Here is an 8,740-nt window from a genome sequence, read left to right on the forward strand (position 1 = left end):
GGATGCGTCAAACGAAACATAGGGTCAGTTCACAGGAGCCCCCCCCCCCCCGCCCAATCTGTCACTTGAGTGAGTGTGACTCAGTTCTTTCCCCCCCTTGACACTGGGCATTTAGTGCAGGCCTCTCCCCTTCCCATCCTCTCTTTCTGCTCCTCCTCCCGCTCCCGTGAGCCTCGATTCATGTGGGTGTACATGTGGGGAGTGTGAGCCGCCCGTCACCCTGCCACCCGTGAACTTGGATGGATGGTGACATCAACGTGAGTGCCAGGCAGGAAGCTGGCATTTCAGCTCCAGAAATATCTCCAGAGTGAGTTAGACCATCGGGGACCACACGTGGGACCATGACGTCACCTCCTTTTAAAGCCGCCGCTTCATTGTCTTAACCCAGGCTGTGGATGGATGAGCCCCAGGGGCTGCTAGAGGCTAAGCCATGAGGGCAGATGCCTGACTACTCGGCCCATCTCTACTGCTCTGGCCTCTGGCTTCTCACCCCCTACTCCAGTTTCCAGTTCATCTCCTGGTCCTTCCAGCCTGACCATTGGATGGAGTAAGCTTAATAAATAATAACAGGTGGCAGCAGGCACCGCAGGGTAGAGCCAAGAGCCTGGGGGTTGAAGCCCCATAGAAGCAGACGTTTTTGTCTTATGTATACCTAAAGGAGCAGCACAGACCACAACCAGGAGATTTACATCCGCGGAAGTTTATTTGCACCATGGTTCCGGAGACCAGGAAGCTGGGATGGCAATGTGGAGTCATCTCTCAGGGGAAATCCAGTGTTAGTTACCCCACGGACAGGAAACAAGTAGAGCTCCCTCCACAGTGCTACCAACAGCAGAGTCCATGTCTGGCATCCCAGTTAAACAGGGCTCACCTTCCTGCCATGAGGGGGTGTAAATGCAAGGGGCCCTCTGAGAGGTGCCATCTTGCACAGGCTGCGTGCTGGGTCCCCAGCATAGCATTCCCTCAGAGGGCTGTCTGTACCTTGCCTCCGGCCCCTGTGGGTAAGAACCTTACCAAGTCCAACCACAGCCTCAGAACAAAGCCTCTGGCATAAGAACAGAGTAACATGGGAAGTTGCCCCTGGGACAGTAGCCAGTATCTGTCCCTCTGTAGCTCCCTAGGATTGCCACTTTGTCTCAGAGCAGTAGGGAGCAGGCCATAGGCCAGCTGTGTGGTCACACTGGGTTTGTAAGTGTTGCCAAAATCTAAGAGAAGGGGGGGGTCTTTTCAGGGTCCAGGGTGCCCAGGCCCAGGTCCCTGCCCACAGCCTCACTCAGGCACTGGCTCTCCAGGGATGGACAGGGCTGTGCACAGTGCACCATAAGAGCCTCTCTCTAACATCACAAAATGTTCAACACAAGGCTGTCTTCTCTCCTTTAACTCATAGAAGCCAAAGTTTACAGTGGATAAGAGAATTGCCCTAGGTCACTGGCTACAATGGAGTGGACAGGTTCCCTGCTCCAGCGATGCACGCATCCTGAGAGGCCCCTAGTCCCTCAGCCTAGTGGGAGCAGGACCCTAGGGACAAGCAGTCTGTTGCGTGTGGGAGAATGATGAGTGTCTGTAGCCATCTAACATGGCTTCCCCAGGTGGTGACATCTGAAATGAGTGTGGAGGACCGGTCAGATGTGAGCAAGGGAAGCTGGGTGGAGCTGCCTCATCAGAACCTGCAGGGGAAGGACAGAAGGATCAGAGCTAAAAACACAGTGAGTTTGAGACCAGCCTGGGCTACACAGTGAGAGTCTGTTAAAAACAAAGCAAAAGAAGACACCCAAGGGAGGCCCACAACCCAACAGATACCATGTCTCCGTGAAAGGCCCAAAGACGGGGCACTGGCGTACGGATGAGGGGAGGTGGTCCTGGCCCTCCAGACCCTGAATGTCACCAGCTGGAGGAGAGCCCAGCTGTTGAGGCAGAAGGCAGACTGTGATCCCCCATGCCACGACTTTCTCACGTTCCCAGCAGTTCGGGTGCAGCTGCAGCAGGTGGGCGGGTGCGGACAGAGGATAGCTCTTCAAGCGGTCTCAGGCTCTCTCCCTCTTTTAGAGGAACCTGGAACGAGAGAGATGACAGCCAGATGAGATGACGTCCATTCCTCTCGGTCCTGGTGTGGCCTTTCTTCTGGTAAAAGTTTTCAGCTAAAAATATCTACCCTCCCCCATCCCCAAAGCTCTGTGAAGATCGTGTGTGAAAACTTCTGGTGGATTTTCCTGTACAGGCAAGAAGGAAGCAGGCCTCACCCTTCACCCCCCCAGGCCACTAACCTGCTGCATCCAACGGTGTGGGAATCAGTAGGCAGGAGGAGGGTGATAGCAGGGCTGAGCCAGGGGACAGAAGATGGTCACCACCTCAGGACCAGGGAGGAGCCCCGCCTTTGCTTCAGAAGGCAAGAGTAGCCACGCCCTTGGTGCTGGCAGAAGACTACCTCTCACCTCTGGCACCTGAGGATAAGAAACCAAGTCAAAGTAACAAAATAGCTGAACTGGGAACTTGGCCAACAGGCACACACTGAAGTCTGATTAAGAGAGAGGCTATCGGGGAACCCCGATCCTTCTCCCTACCCTGAGCTGTCTGTGTCCACTTCATCTTCCCTCGCACTGGCTGTTGAGCCTCTCAGAGGATGCTCTGAGGAGAAGGGAAGAGCCTTGATCCACCCCAGCCAGAGGGAAGGTAGCCAGACTTCATGCAGCAAGCCTGTACAGTCTGAGACAGGAGGTTAGGGAAACAGGAATGGAAGACGGTTGGTTTGCCAGGTCTTATTGGCCGAAGCAGAACCAAGCATCTCTGACCGAAGAAGAGGGAACTTACACCCCTCTTTTCTAAGTCAGAAGTTAGAATCTGCCACCATGGTGACCCATGCCTGCCATCCCACCTCGGGAGCTCGAGGAAGGGGGATCAGAAGTTCAAGGTCATTGTCAGCTACATGGTATGTTTGAGGCTGCCCAGGGGCTGCCCACAGTGCTCAGAACTCCAGGCTCAAAACTGTTTTGCCATTAAGCACATGGTTTGCCCAGGTTGGCTTGGGGACAGAACAGCAGAGAAATTACAAAGATTTCTGTGGACCAGGCTGGAAGTGACCCATTGCCCCCCTGGGCTTTCCACAGCCAGAACCCAGTAGAGGGCTACTTCAAGCTGAAGGGATCTGGAAATAAAAGGACTGACTGTGTGCAAGAATGTCCAGCCCACTAGCTCCCCCACTCTTAAGGCTGAGGTAAGGAGAAAATTGCTCCACCAGGAACAGGTACCTTAGACCCCACCTGCAGCCTTATGGGCCCTTTCTTCCCTTGCTCCAGGCATATGAGAGAGAGAGAGAGAGAGAGAGAGAGAGAGAGAGAGAGAGAGAGAGAGAGAGAGAGAGAGAGAGAGAGAGAGAAATTTGAGAAACCTAGGAATGGCTAACCCCCAAGGGTTATGCTCTAACTTCTCTGTCCAGCAAACTTAAAAGTCTAGACATGGACTTCACAGCTCTCCAGTAGCCACCCTCATGGGGACAGGGAGTGCCCAGGAACCTGCTGCTTAGCTGCCACAAGGATGATGTGGTGATCTGAATGAAAATGGACCCCCAGAGACTCACAGGAGTAGCATTATTTGAAAGCATTAAGGCGTGGCCTTGTTGGAGTAAGGGTGGACTTGTTGGAGGGTGGACTTTGGGGTTTTAAATGTCCAAGCCTGGCCCTGGCCCAGTGATGTGTTCTCTCTCTCTCTCTCTCTCTCTCTCTCTCTCTCTCTCTCTCACACACACACACACACACACACACACACATCCTGTCGCCTACTGATCCACATGTAGAACTCTTGGCTCCTTTTCCAGCACCATGCCTGCCTGCATGCCACCATGCTTCCTGCCTTGATGATAATGAACTAAACCTCTGAACCTGTAAGCCAGCCCCAATTAAATGTTTTCCTTTATAAGAGTTGCTATGAAAGCCGGGCGTGGTGGCACACACCTTTAATCCCAGCACTCGGGAGGCAGAGGCAGGCAGATTTCTGTGTTCGAGGCCAGCCTGGTCTACAAAGTGAGTTCCAGGACAGCCAGGGCTACACAGAGAAACCCTGTCTCGAAAAACCAAAAAAAAAAAAAAAGAAAAGAAAAAAAAGAAGAGTTGCTGTGGTCATGATGTCTCTTCACAGCAATAATAATCCTGACTAAGGCAGAAGCCTAATATGAAGTTTTGCTTTGTTTTGTTTTTATGTATATAAATATATACCTATATGTATGTTTGCACACCAGGTACCTGGTACCTGCAGAGGACATAGAAGGGGTTGGAACACCTGGATCTGGAGTTATGATCTGGGTGGTTGTGAGCAGCTGGGTACTGGAAATTGAACTTGGATCATCTGGAAAAATAGCCAGTGCTCTTAACCACTGAGCCATCACTCCTGTCCCTGGTATGAAGTCCTGCAGAGATCAGTTAGAATCTAAACCAAGTAGAGGGGTCTGGTGATGGGGCTTGCAGCTCTGAGCAACTGGAATCTTTTGGAAAGAGAAGCTGGAAATTGTCAGGATCCTCTGCTGAAGAGAGCATAGGAAGGGAAGTGGGCGGGGGCAGGAGATGCAGCGCCAAGGCAAAGCTGCGAGGGCACTTTACAGCTCAAGGGCTGGAATACCCTGGTTCTTCAGGGAGACTCAACCCACCCCGACTCAACCCACCCCGACTCAACCCACCCTCTGCTCTGCCAGATCTATTGCAGAACAAGGAAAACTTACACAGGAGCTACACGGGGGCTCTTGTAAGCAAGCAGATCCCAATAAAACAGCTCGAGTGGCCCGGTTACATCCTCGCCTGGAGACAGGGCAGCAGTAAATAAAACCGTGTGGACCAGAGGGGCGTGGCCACCAGTAGGAGAACTGACCCAGAAGACAAAGGCTGATCTAATCGAGCTGTGTCCTGACCGTCTCCATCAACACTCCCCATCTCTTTATTCTAGACACGGAATCTTACTTTGTACACACAGCCCCTGTTTCCTGTCACAACTGTCCAGATAAAACATTCACTCCTGGCCCGCTGGTCCCCTGCAGCATGATCTAGACCTTCCCTGGAGGCTAGTGGACAGGAGCAGGGGAGTGGGAGATGGCCTGGTCATGGGGGCGTGGTCAAGGGCAGCCGCAGTGGTGTCCTGGGTGGCGGTAGGGACCCAGCAAGCAACAGTAGCTCAGCGTCCCCACTGATCCAGCTCTGCTTTTGTGGGTCCTTCTTCCGGCCTTCACAGGCTCCACACCCACAGCTGGGTCCTCTGTGCCTCTGGAGATCCCAGAAGCCCCAACACCTGGCTGGAAACTTCATTTTCTGCGTAAGCCGACTGGAAGTGATTTGCTTTGCTTACAAATAAGAGCCCGTCAGTTGCTGGAATCCTTGTGGTATTCCCCAGAGAATGCTCAAGCAATAAAATGTGCTGTAACATTCTTTTAATAAGTTCTTTTGAAAAATTATTGCATAAATAATACATGTTCACTATTTCCAAAAGAAGAAATAAAGAATAACACAAAGAAGAAATAAAAATATCTCATAATCACAGCACCCGAGGTAAATGCGGTTGCTTTGCTGCAGACTCTTCCTGCATATGGGAGGCCTTTTATTTAAAAAAAAAAAAAAAAAAAAAGGCGAGGGTGGGGGTGGGGGGCTGTCTGGGAGTTGGCTCAGTAAGGTGTTTGCCTGATATACCCAAAGCCCCAAGTTCCATTCAAACACCACATAAGCCAGGTATAGTGACTCAAACCTGGAATCCCAGCACTCAGGAGATCCAAGGTCATCCTGAGTGACATTCCAAGTTCAAGGCCAGCCTGGGCTACATAAGATCCTAGGGGGTTGGGGGGTTGGGGTTTTGTTTGGTTTGTTTGTTTTTGTTTTTGTTTTTGTTTTGATGGAGGGGCTGAAGAGATGGTCCAGTGGTTAAGAGCATTACTGCTTCTGCAGAGGACCTGAGTTTGGTTCCCAGCGTCCATAGCAGGCAGCTCACAGCCACCTATGACTCCAGATACAGGAGAACCAATGCCCCTTCTGCCTTTTTTTATTGCACACGCTCGCACACACACAGAGAGAGAGAGAGAGAGAGAGATAAGTAAATAAATAATAAAATGACTCTTTAAAAACAAAACAAAGGCAGCAAAGAAACAAAAACTGGATTGTTGAGGATGTAGTAGAGTTGGCTTCACAGGAGACCAGCGGTCAAGAGCCCCGGTTTGGTTCCCAGCAGACACACTTGGTTTCATCTGTAATTCCTGTCTCAGAGAATACATGCCTGTATGCCTCTTCTGACCTCTGAGGTCACCAGGCATACACATAGTGCATGTATGTGTATATACATGCTGACACCCATACTCCCTAAATGAAATGTATCTTAAAAATACACCAGAGGTTTAATCCTTCAATGTTTGACTTTCATTTCCATTTTATTTATTTTTATTTATTTATTATTTTTCTGTTTTGTTTTTTTCAAGACAGGATCTCATGTAGCACAGGCTGCTCTCAGACTCATTATGTAGCTGTGACTAACCTTGAACTCTGATCCTTCTGCCTTCACCTCTAAAAGGCTAGGATTGCAGGAACGTACTCTGCCACCCTTAGCTTTACTGGGCTTTAGTTTCATTTAATGTTTTGAGGCAGAGTCTTCCTATGTAGCCCAGGCTGACTTTGAAATTCTAACCCTCCAGCCCCAGCTTCACGCGTGTTGAGACCCAGCTGGTATTTTATTTTCTTTGATGCTGCCGCCAATGTTATTTTGTTCCATTTCTCCTTTTTTTCCTAGAATAAGAAGACTAACCATGTTTGTAACAAATTTGATAAACTTACTTATGATTCTAATGCTCTGCAGATTCTATTAGATTTTCAATGTGTACAGTTTTATCATCTGTGAAGACTGAAGACAACTTTATTTTTCTCTCCTAATTCTAATTGCATCAAGGAGGATAGTGGGTTATTAAAAGTGCTGAGGAGAGCGAATCTCGCGCTTCCAGGCTTAGAGCTGGAAGAAGGGTATTTATTTATTTGCTTGTTTATTAATTTTTGAGACAAGGTGTCACCACTCAATCCCGACTGGCCTGGAACTCTCTATATAAGCCAGGCTGGCCTCAAACCCACAAAGATTCTCTGCCTTTGTCTCTAGAATGAGTGCTTAATTAAAAAACGATTTATTTTGTTTTAATTATGTGTCTGTGGCAGTGCCGGCCATGAGTCCGTGAGTGCAGGTTTCTGCAAAGGGCAGAAGAGGATGCTGCACTCCTAGGGCTGGAAGCTGTGAGCTGCCCCACAACAGTGTTTCCCGAGGCGGGCAGTCTCCTTCTCTGGGGTTCCCTAAGGGCTTTCCTTCATGAGTGTATTGCATTTCCAGCAGCAGTCATGTGAGTTGCTCCTCTCCTTTGTTGATTTGCTTTAGAGCAACCGACCTTGCCTCCAGAATCGAGTCCACTTGCTTGCTGGGAGCTTGTGGCTAACATGTCCCTGTCGGGACACTAAGGCCACACCCTTCTGTCTACCGTCTTAGTAGATTTGTGAGAACTTCGGGTTCTTCCAGCAAAGAAACCTGGGTCTGGAGTTATCTTTGTCCCATAACCTTAATTTCTGGGACTTAATTTCTTGGATAACTTGTTTTGGATATTAATTTTGGAGTTTGTGTTACTTTGTCTTTCTCAGTCAATGTTCAAGCAGCCCAGCATGAAGCTCAGGCTCCATCCTTCCATCTCTTAAAACCTTGGTGCTCTGTGGTTGGGGCAGGACCAGAGGACTGGAGGCCGGGAGGACTGGAAGACCGGAGGACTGGAGGCCGGGAGGACCGGAAGACCGGAGGACTGGAGGCCGGGAGGACCGGAAGACCAGAGGAGTGGAGGACTGGAGGACGGGAGGAGGGCCACGTTAGAAATTGCATCTAAACCCTCGCAGTGGCATCTGGGTATGTGCTCGTGTTTGACACCGCTTGCTGTCTTTGCCTCAATCTCATGTCACCCTGAGATGGGACTTTCAAATGCTGTTTGTGCTGGCACATCACAGGGTGCCCCAGGTCCCTGCCCCAACCCCAACAGAAGAAAGTCATTGGCAGATTAATTTCAATGAAGATGAATCAATAATTTATGCTGGTGGTTTTCCTCATGCAGCAAAGTGGCCCATTTTGATATGATCCGACAGGGTCATGCATACCTTGGTTTAATTAAACCCAATACAGAAAATTAAAAGAAGAAAAAAAAATCCTCCCAGCAATTGGCCCCAAAAGCCTCCATCCAACAGATGATGAAGAGGAATAGGGGATCTGGGAGGGGCGTGGGGTTGTAAGCAGAAAGTCCGATTCAGCAGCTGCTTGAGAGGAATATAAATATCGTATTGGCATCTTCTCACTATGTGGCCTTTAAGAGGCCAGGCTGGCTGAGGTGTCAGGTGATGGATTGTCTTCAGGAGGCAGCACCATGTCTAGAAGCTGCTTAGCTCTCCTTGAGGAAGGTGCCACATCCTTAGAGAGAGTATCAGAAGCAACAGGGATTGCTTGTCTCATGGGTCTTCCATGAGCATCAGGGAGACCTTAAATGCGAGACCACAGTCACAGTGAGCCCTCCCAAGTCCTCCCACCAGGCTCTCTGCAACATTAGTTTTCGTCGTCAATCATCCCTCTAGCCAGGGCAACCCAACATTGCAGCCTTTGGGCCTTCTCCCTGTACCCTAGACCACCACAGACACCAAGACATCCGGGATTCCTAAAACACATGGAACCCCATTTGCCATTCTCTTGGTGACCATATTGCTGCAGACCCCAG

General features: G+C 50.0%; 1 long non-coding RNA gene across 2 annotated transcripts; it reads right to left on the reverse strand.

Annotated features, from left to right (window-relative positions):
* Positions 1 to 695: 695 nt before the first annotated feature.
* Positions 696 to 4,815, reverse strand: Gm30761. 2 transcript variants are annotated; one of them, XR_374209.2, is made up of 4 exons: positions 4,709 to 4,815; positions 2,265 to 2,441; positions 1,801 to 2,052; positions 696 to 1,667 (listed from the first exon to the last, which is right to left on the reverse strand). It is a non-coding gene; the product is annotated as a predicted gene, 30761 (long non-coding RNA). The 2 variants fall into 2 exon arrangements; XR_866086.1 differs by having other exon boundaries at positions 696 to 2,052.
* Positions 4,816 to 8,740: the final 3,925 nt, after the last annotated feature.

This window comes from Mus musculus, chromosome 2, assembly GCF_000001635.26.
Source record: "Mus musculus strain C57BL/6J chromosome 2, GRCm38.p6 C57BL/6J".
NCBI classification, from domain to species: Eukaryota; Metazoa; Chordata; class Mammalia; order Rodentia; family Muridae; genus Mus; species Mus musculus.